The following is a 16,304-nucleotide window of genomic DNA, read 5'->3' as shown; positions in this document are numbered from 1 at the left end:
AATTGATCTTCATGCTTCAGATAAACTTGGTGTCTGTTCTACAAGTTCTTAGTATAGGCACCATGCAACCAGAAATAAAATGTACCTCTCTTTTTGTCTCAGGGAACCCAAAATAAAGTGAGCAAGGACTTCCACCTACATAGAGGGATGAATATTTAATGGAATAATGTTAAAACAAAAGGTGTCCTGTCATTGATTATTTTCTGGCTTTATTTTTTTAAGTTTTTGCAACTTCTCACACTGACCTTACTCTGTTAAATTCAGTCTTAATAGGGTCTGACACATTTAGGATTGAGCTGCCTTGTCTAATATTAGCAGTGTAGCCAAATTTGAAACTACAGGCCATATTTCATAGGTGTATGGAAGCCATTTGGGGTCTTCTTCTCCTTGCTTTCTTTCATCAATCCATCCGTCTTTCCAGGGGATAACATTGCTTTTAAAAAAATTTGAGTTTTAAGTTTTTGCTCCAAAGAAAAACTAACATACTGAAGTTTGGTATGTAAAAGACAGGAGTTTCCATATTTAACAGATACTGTTTGTTTGCTTCTTCATGTTCTGTCCTTTTCTGTAAGCCAGTTAATTTCAGTCATATCTTTTGATTTTTCTCTTGGTTCTTTTTAACAGAGTTCCTTCATAATGCCTATTTTTTCTCCTATGCTATGGTTACTATTTCCTCCTGTAAGGAGGATCTTTTTTTTAAAAAATGCTAACGTTCTTATTTTTCTACATATTTTATTTATTTATTTTTATATATATATATATATGTATATATATATATATACATATATATATATATATAAAGGACCATCTTGATTTGACATTCATTTCCAGTCAGATTTTAATGGAGTCATTTTGAGTTCATTGTAATCTGATATTTTTTAAAAATGATACAGAGCATAAGGGTTTATGAGTTTAGAACAGAGTACATAGAAACATATTAAATGTGTAGGAGACACCAAGAGACATTTTGATTAGTTTAAAGTTTTTTGATATATGAAAAAGTAAATTAAAATCAGACCAAAAGTGGAAAGATGAGTGAGTGTTCTGAGAGTAGATACCTTATTTAAATGTCTCTGTAACTCTGTGAGGCTGTTAATATCTCTGTTTTATAGATGAGGAGACCATCATTCTTGTTTATAATCACCTAGATAATAAATTGTAGAGTCTGAAGTCTGAATCAAGTCTGTTTCCACAGTTCTGTCCTCTCTTCTGAGAATGCGTATGTATTTCTGTTCTGATATGGAAATGATAGGAACTGTGACATGATGGAACTGGGATGGGACTCTGGGTTCTTACAGAGATTGGTTATTGCCCTTTGTTTTACCTGAGGAACAATTAAGGAATAAAACTGTTGTAGAGTCCATTTAAAAAAAATTATATCCATTAAAAAAAAATATCTAGGGGTTTCGGTATTTGCAGATTTACTTAAGCTTTTTGTAATTTTCATTCAGAGGAGGGATTCAATATTTTGGCCGAAATTTCAGAAGCTAAATAAGTCACAGCAAAGCATCTGAATTGAATATTGTGTAATTTTAAAACATTTTGTGTATCCTTCACCAGTCTTTTAATTCATTTGATTGAGAAATGTATTTGTTTTATAAAGTCTTTTAATGTATTTCTTACATACTTTCCCCTCAGTTGTGGATAGGATAGAATAAACATTGGCTTTCATGAAAATAAATATTCAATACTTGTTAATTCATTTATTTTGAAATATACATAAGCCATTTTTTTTCTTTTAGTGCAGTTTCTACCCATAGTAGAGATGGAAATTTATTTCAAAACCAGGCTTTCTCTGATTTGTCCTCCTGCCTGTACCATGGCAGATCTCATAACCATCAGTGGCATACAGTTTTCGTGTGTGTGTATATATAAGGCAGATAAGTCATCGAGACACCTTGGGCCTTGTTTGCCATTGCCTCGCTTTCCCCTCCCCTCCCACCCCACAGCTGCACCTGCACTGGGTAGTGTGGTGGCCACTATATGTGTAGCTGTTGAGCACTTGAAATAACGACTGGTTGTAACTCAGATGTACTGTAAATATAAAATGCATGCTGGATTTTGAAGACAGTTTTTTTAAAAAGTGAAATCTCAATCTTACACGGATTTCAAGAAATGATAATATTTTGATATATTGGATTAAATAAAAATACATTATTAGAATCAGTTGCCACCTGTTTCTTTTTAAGTTTTTCATGTGGCTACTAGAAACTTAAAATTAAATGTGTGGTTTGCACTGTGGCTTGTACTGTATGTCTGTTGACAGTGTTGTTCTATACCTTGCTGGTCATAGCTGCCAGACCTAAAGATTCTCCTTGTCCGCCAGAAACAAGTAATTAGAGCAATGAAGAACTTAAGATCTGGGGAAACTGGAATGACCCTCAGAGTTCCTAAAATAGATCATGGGACTACATTACAAAGCTAAGTAGGTTGTCATTATTTATAAAATGAGAACCCAAGGCTTAGAGAAGTGATGCCAGATCACGTACTTTGTTATAGTAGAGCACCAGGACTTGAACCAGACCCCCTAATTTGTAGTCCAGCTTTCTTTTAAATTCTGTGTTATACACACTGTGTAGAATTCGAACATTCTTCAAAGGTGAATCATGAGTGCTTTCACAGGACCTCAAGAGGAGACAGAATAATAAGGATTAAAGCATCTTGGCTAGAGATCTCTAGGTTTTTTTTCCCACTATAGTTAAGAGCTAAAGGTACAAACTGTGAGGAAATTCTTCTTTTATTAAAATTAGATTTTTATTCTCATCTGTTTGTGTTAATCCCTTATTCAGGAAGATCAGTTATTCAATGTTTGCTCTCCTTTGTCTACACTTATTTTCTTGTCAAATCACTTTTCCCCTAGATTTTCAGTTATACAGTTTCCGTTTGGTTCTTTTTATACTTTCTACTTCTGAGAAGTTCTGTCTTTACCATCATTTCAAGTGCCTACCTTTAGCCCATGGAGGATGGATAAAATAGCTGCCTTAATTAACATCTTCGTTTGATATTTCTCACATCTAGATCATCTCAAGATTGGCATCTGTTACTGTCTTTTTCTTTGAGAATTAGATTTTCTTGATTCTTTGTATGTTGAGTAATTTTTTTATTGTATCCTCTCAGGAGATGATGATGATGATAATGATGATGAAGATTATTTTTTTGTCTGTTTGAAAACAGACAGGTTCACTGGAAGTTCTGTTTGTGTCATGGACAGTGGTTCCACTGTGAGTTCAGTGTTCAAAGCCTTTGCTCCGCTGCTTTGGGTCTACTCCTCAGGCACATCCCTCGGTGTTCGTGTGGGATGCTGACGGTGGCTCATATCTTCAGTTCTCAAAGCCTTTGCCTTTTTGAGTGTGTTCTGCATCCACATCCTGGGATGAACTTGGGACTTGCGTTGATGCATATACAGAATTACAGGATCCAGCTCCCAGAGGCCTCTTTTTCCTGGTTTAGTTTGTCTCTTTTGAATCAGGGGGACTGGCTCAATCAGGGTCTTGAGGGGAAAAAACATGAGAAAGGAGGTGTGTCAATTACAGTCTTGAATAAGTGTGTTCTTAAGAATAGTAGGGGGTTTTAATTCCAAAAAATGGGGTAGTGGCTCCTATAGGACAAATCCTCCCACAGATAGTGACTACAATCTCTGGACAACATATGAAAAAAAAAAAAAAAGTGGGAGGACACTGTAGAGCAAACAGAAACAAGAAGAAACTGGTCTGGAGTGGTATCTTAAAAGAAGGGAGTGGCCCTGGGTGAGCTTCCCATTGCGATGGTGTTTGGTCAGAGGGCAGGCTCCTGTTGGCTGGTTTGCAGTCTTACTGGCTTGAGGAGCCACACAATTCAGAACTACCACAGCGGCTGCAGAGCAGTGGAGCCCAACAGGAGGAAGAGGGGGGAAGCCTAAGAAAGGAAAGAACCACAGAGGTCGAGTACCAAATTCTGTGTATAAACTGTCAAATACGGGGGCTGACCCCTAAACTGGAAACAGCCCAGGTATCCATCAACAAGAGAATAGATAAACAAGCTGTGTGCTGTATGTGTATCACAGAGTACTATTGAGCAATAGAAAGGAGCAAACTATTGGTACCTGAAGCACTTTTGACTAATCTCTGAAACATTATGCTGAATAAATGTAGCCTTACATAAAACAGGACATAATGTATGATTCCGTTTATAAGATGTACTAAAAACAGGCAAATATCTATTGTGTATTGGGGTGGAGGGTGCAAAGCTAGTTAATGTTGGGGGGAAAAGTCATTGGCAGGGTTTAGAAATGGATGAATGGGTGCTGGGGACAGGGATGAAGTAGGAAAAGACATGTGGGAACTTTCTAGGGTGATGGTAGTATGCTATGTCCTGTTAGGGATTAGAGTTACTTGAGTTTATGCATTTGTCAAAACTTATTGAATGGTACACCTTGTAAGTATCCATTGTATTTTGTTTGCATGAAATTTTTTCTTTAAGAGAAAAACCGTACTAAATACTTTATTATAGTTAATGATAGGCAATAATGAAGTTATATATGGGGGAAGTTTACTGATATCTGTAACTTTTTTTGAAATGCTTAAAAAATTAAGATTCATTAATAAATGTGGTAAAACAAGTAGAAGGAAGTGTTAATTTTAAAGTCTTGGTGATAGCTATGTGAATATTCTTTGTACAGTTCTTTCAGTTTTTCTGAATGTGTGAAATTTGCATAATGAAACATTATATTGAATAAAAGATACTACTAGGCAGTATATCTCTAAACTAGTTTCCTGCTGTTAGTATGTTGTTTTTATTGGCTTTCATAAAAATTGATATTTCTTTGAATTTCAAAAATAAGTTAAAGAGTTTATCATTGACATTTTTGTGCCTATGCACTAAGCTCTGAACTGTTTAGGATGTAGAAAGACATAGAAGTAGAAATAAACAACTAAAGTGGGAAGACAAACATATCCACACAATAATTTGATTACTTCAGAGTGATATAGCAAAATCTCACTAAGATCATTTATAATACATAAATTCTGAGGGAATGGATACATAATTAGAGTATGATCAGAGTTAAATGTAATTAGTGGGAGATGGAATCCCTGGGGTTGCTTATTTTGAACAAGTTTTGAAAATGCAACTAGAGGAAATTATTAGATTCCCTTTCCATTCTTTTAATTGGCCAATTGTGGTTTATAAAGTATGGTTTAGGACACATTTTTTACTGTGTTGTATTCATCCTTCAGAAGAGGAATGCTGCATGATTTTTATGCTAAAATTGTTAGCCAGATTGAATGATGAGAATTTATTTTTAAAGATAATCTGTATTTTAGGAATATGGTAATTGTATGTTAATAAGCTGTTCTATTAAAAAGCAAATGATCATTGTTCCAGAATTTTGTAATTCTTTTATAAAGTTTTGAGAGATTAGTATAGTGCTATTAAAAAATATTGATATAATATCCAGTATTAGGTATAACCATTCTAAAATACTGATTCATTTTTTATCCTCAATTTACTCTTTAGAAATCTATTCTGATAGACTGAATTTTTTAGATGTATATATCGGAATAAATTATAAGTGCATAAAGATGAGAGAAAACTGAAATATTAAACTATAAATTGTAATGACGAAATGTGAGATTTTTTTAGCCATTAATTTGATTATCTCAGTTTCTTTTTATTGGCAGTTCTTTTCTTCCCCAATCCTGAAATGAGAACTTTGAACAAAACTAGGCAGTTATTAAATACATTTTAGAAAAAAAAAGTTATATGTAATTAATTGATGTTTAAATGGCTTGATAATTTCTAGTGAGCAGAAATTAGTCAGGTTTGGACTTATTTTTGGTCCTTTGTGTTTTTATTTTCCCAATTATATTGCAATAATAAAAAGAATGACCGTTTCTATTAAAACTTTCTCAAAGCAAATGTGCTGCAAACAAACAAACAAAAAGCAAATGTGCTGCTGTTTTGTGTGCAGCATCTAGCCATTTATAACTGTTCCTAGAATTTTGTATTATTGATCTCTAGATGAGGTGTTTTGGTCTTTGGGAAAATTGTACTGTATGCTGACTTATGTAAGTGGTAGGAAGAATAACAAATGTGCTTATGTTCTACAGATAGAAATTTAGTGAGGAACAATCCAGTGGGCTTCTTGCCACATACCAACTAGTTATTTAAACATCACATTCTCCTTTAACTGCTAATCTTGGTACCAACGCCTTCCCAAAGGAGAGTAATACTTTACCCAGTACAGTCAACCAGTCCTGAATTTTTGAGGAGCTGGTTTACATCTGTTTGATATTGGCTAAAAACAATACTGCTTATAGTAATCATTAGTAATAGTATTTTTATTAGTAAATAAGCATAATGTTTAAGTGTCTCTGAAAAAGTCATGGGGGAGGGGGAAGTGAGGTAGTTGGAGTAATTGCTGAAAACAGCTTAGGCTCAAAATAGCACCCTAAAGTATGCTTCACATATCATACTGATTTCTACTGTGTGCAGCTAAGTGTAAGGTTGTTTTAATCAACTCATTAGGGCTGTAAATCAAAATACCCAGATTAAAATCGAAAATATATTTCATGTGAGGGAAAATTTTGTTTCACAGATTTTCTGTCTCAGAGATACATGGATATCACAACTATTTTAAGACTAGCCAAGAACAAATTTCATTACCATCAAGACTGCTTTGTTTTTGCCTTTGTTTCTACCAGCCAGAGAGAAATTTTATTAGTGATTCTGAATAACATATTAGGTATTATATTGCCAGGGTGAAATGTTCAAGTGAGTAATTAATGGAATTGTGTGTATGCCAATTTATTTTATAATCACTATGTAATTTGCATAAAGTAAGCTTTAAAAACAAGTTTTCTTCATTGACTGTTTCATTTTATCTTTAAATCCTTTAAAAGATACAGATTACATCCTTTAAAAGAAGAGATTTTTGATAGATTCTTGATTGTAGAGACATGTTTATTGGTTCTCATATGCCTAGAGTTTTAAAAGTTTGCCAGGTGAGAATCATAGCATTCACATAAATAAAAAAATAAAGTATAACATCAGCTGATCTATGAACTTAAAACTGAATTTGTTAGACCCTGGATGATTAGCTAGGACCAATCAGTTAATTACCTATATTTAGGAAATTGCAGTTAGGAAACCACAAGTTTTTGAGGCACCAGAGCCTTCCTATTATTTGTTACTTATAGAAGCTTGATTTCTTTCAGTATAGAAAACTTAAACAAAAGGTACTCTTCTCTTTTTATATTTCTATGTGTCACCAGTGGAAAAAAATGTCATTTATTTCAAATTACCTTGTTGTCAGAAGAAGCCAAGTTCTATTTTGAGAGCTAACCAGGAAAGAAATTATTATGCATAGGGAAAATACTCTCATTAACAAAGAAGGATATCATAGCATAATTATTGTTTTATTGCAACTAAAAGTAATTGTTTAATTTACTCTAATCACTTTTTGTGTCATTTTACTCTTTGTTCAGTTACTTAATTGTGGAAAGTTATGAGGCATTTTATCACCTTAAGTAATTACTAGCCCAAAGGTGTTCCTGTACTGTTTCCAAGATTTACTTGGGCAGTCTGGCTGGTGAATAGGTTTTTTGAGGTCATAATTTGGTCACTCACTGCTAATCTAGTTTAGATGATAATGTCACTTACTAAGGCTGGTATATTGTAAAAACCTTTCTGGAAGTTAAAAGTTATGAAATAATTGCTTTCTGCAGTTCAATATTTGTGAAAATTGTTTTCATCCCTGTTCCACCTGCTGTTTGCAATGTTAACTTTACTGTTAACAAAAATCCTACATTTTATTGCTTCTTCCTAAATTCATCTGTAGAATCCCTCAGTGTTAAAGCTAGAGGAGCCCTTTCAGATTATCTAATTCAGCACCCTCATTTTACAGATGAGGAAACTGAGGCCTTGGACTAGAACAGAGGTCTCCTGACTCAGTCCAGGACTCTTTCTATTACATCATGCTGCCTGATGTTTGTTTATGGAACTCGGCAACATCACATACAGGGTGAGCTTTTTTTTTTTTTTCCCCCCTCCAAATGAACGCACAAAGTAATTTGCTACTCATCAGCTGCTGTTCATCATTCTTAACTTTCATTTTCCTTTTTTACCCATACCTATTTTAATCCATAATATAGCCCAATTACTCATGACTTTATTTTGCTGCTACTTCTTCTTGGCATTTGACCATTATTTTTAAGAGCTAGACTCCTGGTAACAAGGTTTCTTATCAGTAACCACGGTAGCCTTACCAGGCACTATAGCAACAGTAGATTAAAATTCATAACAGGAACGATTTATGGAATCTTAGGTTTAGATTTAAAAAGTGAATTATAAGTAGGTAAGTACAAGAGTGTGTATATGAGATCTAAGAGCAGATGTGATACAAAATATGAAAGCAATTTTTTGGTGAAATAACAAAATGCCAAGAAATATTAGCCAACAGTGTGGCATGGTTGCAGTAAACTGCCTTGTCCTGTGAACTCATGGATTTAAACACAATTGTGTTTTAGATTATTGAATTATTTTCTGTATTGATGCGCATATTGTCCCATTTTTGGCTAGTGAGAGAGAGTCTCTTCAGGTTGGTTCCTATGTCCTTTAGATAAGACCTTAGTTTTAGGTAGCTGTCTTGCTTTTTGGTTTGACAAGGTGTTACAGGTTTGTATGGTTTTCAGAGGTAACTCAAGGACTTCTAAGTTCTTGTAGTTAAGTTCAAGATTTATAAGTTTCTGTAGGACCAAAGTATCATTTCCACTCTTCCATTTTTAAAAAAGTTTTTTATAAACACTGTCCATCATTAATTTTGCTTTTTATGAAATTAGGAAAAAATAAAATCTTTCAGCTTAGACAAAATTAACATGCTTCTCTTGTATATATTTTTAAAAATCTCTTGTTTCATGTCTCTGAAATAACCATAATGTTAACCTCTAGAATTTTAGAGGTTAACTATGAATGCTGGATAAGTTTGTTGGATTGGTAGAATACTGCCATCATAGTCACACCTTACATCACTTACATATGTATTATAGATATATGTGTTACTGGAATTCTTTGACTGTTTAGCTATTTATCAGCCATCTTAAAGGGTCCCTACCCACCTGCCAGTTAACTAATTGTGTTTTGTGTTTCAGGTGAACTAAATCAGAGGTCCAGAAATATTACGTGACAGTAGTTTTTCTGAAAAGATATCTGTGGGGAGAAGGATTGTAGGATGTTTTATTTTGACAAAGTCATAGTACATGAATTGTGCTTTGATTATATTTCTTACGCATGAGAGCTATATTTTATGACTTAGGAAGATGTATGTATATATATATATTTTATAGCTATTATGTGTTGAGTGCTAGAATATAAAGTACAGGCTGCCTTTTAAATGCTTATAATTTGGTAGTGACTAAAAAATCAAATATGCACAATAAAAGGTGATATAATAACAATGTTAACATGTAAATTATAAATTGGCTTTCCATGCACTCCTACTTACCTGTGAGGTTCGTAGATTAGATTTTATTTCTATTTTTCAAACGAGAAACTGGGGCTCAGGGAAGTTAAATGACTTGATTTAATGTCTTAATGTCAAAAACAGTAGCATTTGAAAGAAAATAGCAACATTCTGATTTCTAACCTAACAGTTGTTTTTTAACTACTGCCCAGCTTTGAAAAGGGTTTTTTTTTTTTTTAAAGAAACAAAAAACCAAAAAACTATGCTTTGGGGTACAGGTGGAAAGGAGGAAGCATCTTTTTCAAGGTTGGCGTTTGAATAGGCTTCATAAGGAGATGACATTTGAAGAATAGAAAAATTTCAACACTAGTAGTTGGAACAAAGAGCTTAAAAAGCAGAAATGTGGGAATTGGGGGGATGTTAGAATGATACAGATAAATTCACCTGAAGGTAGAGTACATTCAAGGAAGGTGCTGTACAGGTAGATGGATACTTTGAGACCATATGGAGAAGGAGAACTTAAATGCTTCTAAATACACAATTTAGAGAGCATGTGGAAGCTAATAGATAGCGATGAATACATGTGACATAATCAGGGTTATGTTTTATGCATAGATGTTAGAAGGCAGTATGAAAAGACCTAGGAGACATTGAAGTTATTGTAGTAATACAGGTGGTAGGTACTGCAGAAAGGAAGGCATGGTTGAAAGTGGCGTTGTATAGGTAAGAGAAGGTGGAATCCAAAAGATTGCAGGTAAAAGCTGAGATAGAAAATTGAATCCAATATAATACTAAAATTTAAAGTGTTGGTGAATGATGGAATTAGTGATAGTTACAGGCAAGAGGAGAAACACGTTTGGGAGTATAGGGCATAAGTTGCCGCCAGTAATGCTGAGCGATGATATCTAAAAGGACGTAGATATTTGCACATCAGTCAGCTGGAACTGGAATGTTTGGAATGGGAAAGATGAGGGGATGTGTTAGAGAGTGGCATGCAATGGGAGGGATGGTGGTTTTGTAATTCTTCAGAGCGGATGAGATCCTTATTTGGGGTAGTAGAGTGAAGATCAGAGGGCTAAAAAAGAAGTCAGCTGTACACATGTTAGGGCAGGAAGAAAAATCAGTGAAAGAGATAGAAGAGGACAGAATCAGAAAGTCAAATGTTGGGAGTTTAAAGATTTTTTTATTTCAGTCTTCTCAAATGCTGGAAATGGCAAGGAGTGTGAAGTAATGAAGGAGTATGAAGACCTGTTGAATTTCGAGTTGATTAGTAACAAAGTTATTTAGAGTCCATAAAATTTTAACAATAACAAATGTTTTTCTTCTTTATATGTGTACATGTATTCTTTTACTTAAATGCGTGGATATGCTTATACTTCTTGTTGTGTACTTTTTTCTTTTGCTCCCTCCTCCATCAGTTTATTGTTTTTTGATGACTTTATAATCCATGAATATTATGAATGTACCACGATCTTGTTTTGATACTCCCCTTTAATGGGCGTTCACTGTATTTCCTCCCCCCGCCCCCACCTTTGCCACTAAAAAAGTGTTCTTAAAATAAACATCCTTAGGAACTTGTGCTTTTATTTCTCTGTGTTGTAGAGTATATGTATTAATTGAACTACGTGACACTGCAACTGTGTGACCATTGTAACAAACAAACAAAAAAAGGGAAATCCTTATGTTCCAGTCTAGTGTTTTTACTTTACTAAAAAGTCGCCAGATTGTTTTCCAAAGGGTTTTTTTTTTTTTCACATTTCCACTTGCGCTATGTAACCTATCCCCACATTCCTGCCAGAAATAGACATTCTAGATCTTTTAAATTTTTACCAATTTTAATGAGTATAATTTTATTCCATGTTACTTTGATATGTATTTTCTTGATATCTAGTGGATCTTTATGTACTCAGATATAGCTGTCTTTTCTTGTATAGTATTTGAGTTTCCAGTTGGTTAAAAAGATTTTTTTCCTGCTCTCTAGATTGGACATGTAGCCTTGATGTTTCGTTAAGATGTGTTGATATATGTGAAGTATCTGTGTATATGTACACACATACACATATATACACAAACATACACATTTCTCTGCTTTAAATATTTTGGAATTAAGTTTTGTCTATAGTAAAACATGTGGGCCCACTTTTCTTTCCTTTCAAATGGATAGTTACTTGTGACAGCTCACGTCTGCACAGTAATACAGCCTTTTCCTTTGTTGAGATGTTTGTATTTTTCAATTGAATGTTATGTTTGGTGACATAAATCTGTGCCTTTCTTGTTAGTTTATTTTGTAAATATTTAATAGTTTTTTGTTCTTGTAAGTGGAATATTTATTTTCTCATCTGTATTTATAGGTGCTTACTACTGGAGCAGAGAAAAGCTGTTGTTTTTGGTTAACCACTGTATTAAATTCCTTTACAAAGGGCTAGTGATTTTACTAATTATATAGTATATGTAGAAGACCCAACAAATGACAGATTCAATGTTAGAGACTATTTTTTCTCTTTTGTATCTTTTTCTACTATTTCCTCAGAGAGGCAGCACAAGATAATAGGATGAATAAAAATAAAGATTTTTGACTTGAGCAAAAAATAAAGGAAGTTCTAATAACTTTTACCAAAGAAGTAAAGCCACCTGAGATTAAGGGGCTTTTAGTGAGATAGGGTCCCTAAGAGAAGTTGAAATTTTTGAAAATCCATGATGGCAAGTCTGATAAGGAAGTTAAAAACCTAATAAAATGACTGCCAAATACCTCAGAGGTTGCAGAATGGTTTTAGACACAACATGGTTTGGGATTTATATAAGTTACAGTGCTTGAGTTGGAATTGGTAAGACTACGTGAGTTAAATGTCACAGTTGTTGAAATGTCTGATCAGTAGATTTGCATGAAAATGGAGGGAATGCAGATATAGTTCAGGAGGATGATATGGGATTGGAGGACGCTGAGAAGCATGAGTAACGTGACCTTATCTTGAAAACCTGTTCAATTAGAAACTGAGTAGAGAGGGCAGACAGCAGAAGCAAGAAGAACTACAATTCTTCGGCCTGTGGAAGGAAAACCACATTCACAGAAAGATAGACAAAATGAAAAGGCAGAGGACTTTGTACCAGATGAAGGAACAAGGTAAAACCCCAGAAAAACAACTAAATGAAGTGGAGATAGGCAACCTTCCAGAAAAAGAATTCAGAATAATGACAGTGAAGATGATCCAGGACCTCGGAAAAAGAGTGGAGGCAAAGATGGAGAAGATGCAAGAAATGTTTAACAAAGACCTAGAAGAATTAAGGAACAAACACCTAGAATAATTAAAGAACAAACAAACAGAGATGAACAATACAATAATTGAAATGAAAACTACACTAGAAGGAATCAATAGCAGAATAACTGAGGCAGAAGAACGGATAAGTGACCTGGAAGACACAATGGTGGAATTCACTGTCATGGAACAGAGTAAAGAAAAAAGAATGAAAAGAAGACAGCCTAAGAGACCTCTGGGACAACATTAAATGCAACAACATTCGCATTGTAGGGGTCCCAGAAGGAGAAGAGAGAGAGAGAAAGGACCTGAGAAAATATTTGAAGAGATTAGAGTTGAAAACTTCCCTAAAATGGGAAAGCAAATAGCCACCCGAGTCCAGGAAGCACAGAGAGTCCCAGGCAGGATAAACCCAAGGAGAAACACGCCGAGACACATAATAATCAAATTGACAAAAATTAAAGACAAATTATTGAAAGCAACAAGGGAAAAATGACAAATAACAGACAAGGGGACTCCCATAAGGTTAACAGCTGATTTCTCAGCAGAAACTCTACAAGCCAGAAGGGAGTGGCATGATATATTTAAAGTGATGAAAGGGAAGAACCTAAAACCAAGATTACTCTACCCAGCAAGGATCTCATTCAGATTCGACAGAGAAATCAAAAGCTTTACAGACAAGCAAAAGCTAAGAGAATTCAGCACCACCAAACCAGCTCTACAACAAATGCTAAAGGAACTTCTCTAAGTGGGAAACACAAGAGAAGAAAAGGACCTACAAAAACAAACCCATAACAATTAAGAAAATGGTAATAGGAACATACATATCGATCATTGCCTTAATCGTGAATGGATTAAATGCTCCAACCAAAAGACACAGGCTCACTGAATGGATACAAAAACAAGACCCATATATATACTGTCTACAAGAGACCCATTTCAGACCTAGGGACACATACAGACTGAAAGGGGATGGAAAAAGATATTCCACGCAAATGGAAATCAAAAGAAAGCTGGAGTAGCAATACTCGTATCAGATAAGATAGACTTTAAAATAAAGAATGTTACAAGAGACAAGGAAGGACACTACATAATCAAGGGATCAATCCGAGAAGAAGATATAACAATTATAAATATATATGCACCCAACATAGGAGCACCTCAATACATAAGGCAACTGCTAACAGCTATAAAAGAGGAAATCGACAGTAACACAATAATAGTGAGGGACTTAAGCACCTCACGTACACCAATGGACAGGTCTTCCAGACAGAAAATTAATAAGGAAACACAAGCTTTAAATGACATAGCAGACCAGATAGATTTAATTGATATTTATAGGATATTCCATACGAAAACAGCGGATTACACTTTCTTCTCAAATACACACGGAACATTCTCCAGGATTGATCACATCTTGGGTCACAAATCAAGCCTCGGTAAATTTAGGAAAATTAAAATCACATCAAGCATCCTTTCTGACCAAAACGCTATGAGATTAGAAATCAGTTACAGGGGGAAAAAAACGTAAAAAAACACAAACACATGGAGGCTAAACAGTATGTTACTAAATAACCAAGAGATCACTGAAGAAATCAAAGAGGAAATCAGAAAATACCTGGAGACAAATTACAATGAAAACACGACCATCCAAAACCTATGGGATGCAGCAAAAGCAGTTCTAAGAGGGAAGTTTATAGCAATACAAGCCATCTCAAGAAACAAGAAAAATCTCAAATAAATGATCTAACCCTACACCTAAAGGAACTAGAGAAAGAAGAACAAACAAAACCCAAAGTTAGTAGAAGGAAAGAAATCGTAAAGATCAGAGCAGAAATAAATGGAATAGAAACAAAGAAAACAATAGCAAAGATCAATAAAAATAAAACCTGGTTCTTTGAGAAGATAAACAGAATTGATAAACCATTAGCCAGAATCATCAAGAAAAAGAGGGAAAGGACTCAAAATCAATAAAATTAGAAATGAAAAAGGAGAAGTTACAAAGGGCACCGCCGAAATACAAAGCATCCTGAGAGATTACTACAAGCAACTCTATGCCGATAAAATGGACAATGTGGAAGAAATGGACAAATTCTTAGAAAGGTATAACCTTCCAAGATTGAACCAGGAAGAAATAGAAAATATGAACAGACCAATCACAAGTAATGAAATTGAAACTGTGATTAAAAATCTTCCAACAAACAGAAGTCCAGGACCAGATGGCTTCACAGGTGAGTTCTGTCAAACATTTAGAGAAGAGCTAACATGCATCCTTCTCAAACTCTTCCAAAAAATTGCAGAGGAAGGAACACTCCCAAACTCATTCTATGAGGCCACTATCACCCTGATACCAAAACCAGACAAAGATGCTACAAAAAAAGAAAATTACAGACCACTATCACTGATGAATATAGATGCAAAAATCCTCAACAAAATACTAGCAAAGAGAATCCAACAACACATTAAAAGGGTCATACACCATGATCAAGTGGGATTTATCCCAGGGATGCAGGGATTCTTCAGTGTATGCAAATCAATCAATGTGATAACACCATATTAACAAATTGAAGAAGAAAAACCATATGATCATCTCAATAGATGCAGGAAAAGCTTTTGACAAAATTCATCACCCATTTATGATAGAAACTCTCTAGAAAGTGGGCATAGAGGAGACCTACCTCAACATAATAAAGGTCATATACAACAAACCCACAGCAAACGTCATTCTCAGTGGTGAAAAACTGAAAGCATTTCCTCTAAGATCAGGAACAAGACAAGGATGTCCACTCTTGCCACTATTATTCAATATAGTTTTGGAAGTCCTAGCTACGGCAATCAGAGAAGAAAAAGAAATAAAAGGAATACAAATTGGAAAAGAAGAAGTAAAACTGTTACTGTTTGCAGATGACATGATACTATACATGGAGAATCCTAAACATGTGACCAGAAAACTACTAGAGCTAATCAATGAATTTGGTAAAGTTGCAGGATACAAAATTAATGCACAGAAATCTCTTGCATTCTTATACGCTAACAACGAAAGATCAGAAAGAGAATTTAAGGAAACAATCCCATTCACCACTGCAACAAAAAGAATAAAATACCTAGGAATAAACCTACCTAAGGAGGTAAAAGACCTGTACTCAGAAAACTATAAGCCACTGATGAAAGCAATCAAAGATGACACAAACAGATGGAGAGATATACCATGTTCTTGGATTGGAAGAATCAATATTGTGAAAATGACTATACTACCCAAAGCAATGTACAGATTCAATGCAATTCCTATCAAATTACCAGTGGCATTTTTTATAGAACTGGAACAAAGAAATCTTAAAATTTTTATGGAGCCACAAAAGACCCGGAATAGCCAAAGCATCTTGAGGGAAAAAAACAGAGCTGGAGGAATCAGGCTCCCTGACTTCAGACTATACTACAAAGCGACAGTAATCAAGACAATATGGTACTGGCACAAAACAGAAATATAGATCAATGGAACAGGATTGAAAGCCCCGAGATAAACCCACGCACCTATGGTCTACTAATCTATGACAGAGGAGGCAAGGATATACAATGGAGAAAAGACAGTCTCTTCAATAAGTGGTGCTGGGAAA

The 16,304-nt window shown here is 34.6% G+C and overlaps 1 protein-coding gene across 7 annotated transcripts in view; it reads left to right on the top strand.

Annotated features, from left to right (window-relative positions):
• The window catches only part of TBL1XR1 (TBL1X receptor 1), a 176,833-nt gene that overhangs the window by 92,836 nt on the left and 67,693 nt on the right, over positions 1 to 16,304 (top strand). For 2 of the 7 annotated variants that reach the window (XM_036849954.1, XM_036849953.1), the window contains exon 3: positions 7,883 to 7,999. The exons of the other annotated variants lie outside the window; for them this stretch is intronic. The gene's annotated coding sequence lies outside the window, so the exon portion shown is untranslated. The remainder of the gene's footprint in view (positions 1 to 7,882; positions 8,000 to 16,304) is intronic. 7 annotated transcript variants of the gene reach the window in all.

The sequence above is a fragment of the Balaenoptera musculus genome, chromosome 4 (assembly GCF_009873245.2).
Source record: "Balaenoptera musculus isolate JJ_BM4_2016_0621 chromosome 4, mBalMus1.pri.v3, whole genome shotgun sequence".
NCBI classification, from domain to species: domain Eukaryota; kingdom Metazoa; phylum Chordata; class Mammalia; order Artiodactyla; family Balaenopteridae; genus Balaenoptera; species Balaenoptera musculus.
Note: the sequence above shows the minus strand (reverse complement) of the source record. Positions and strands in the feature narration are given on the sequence as shown.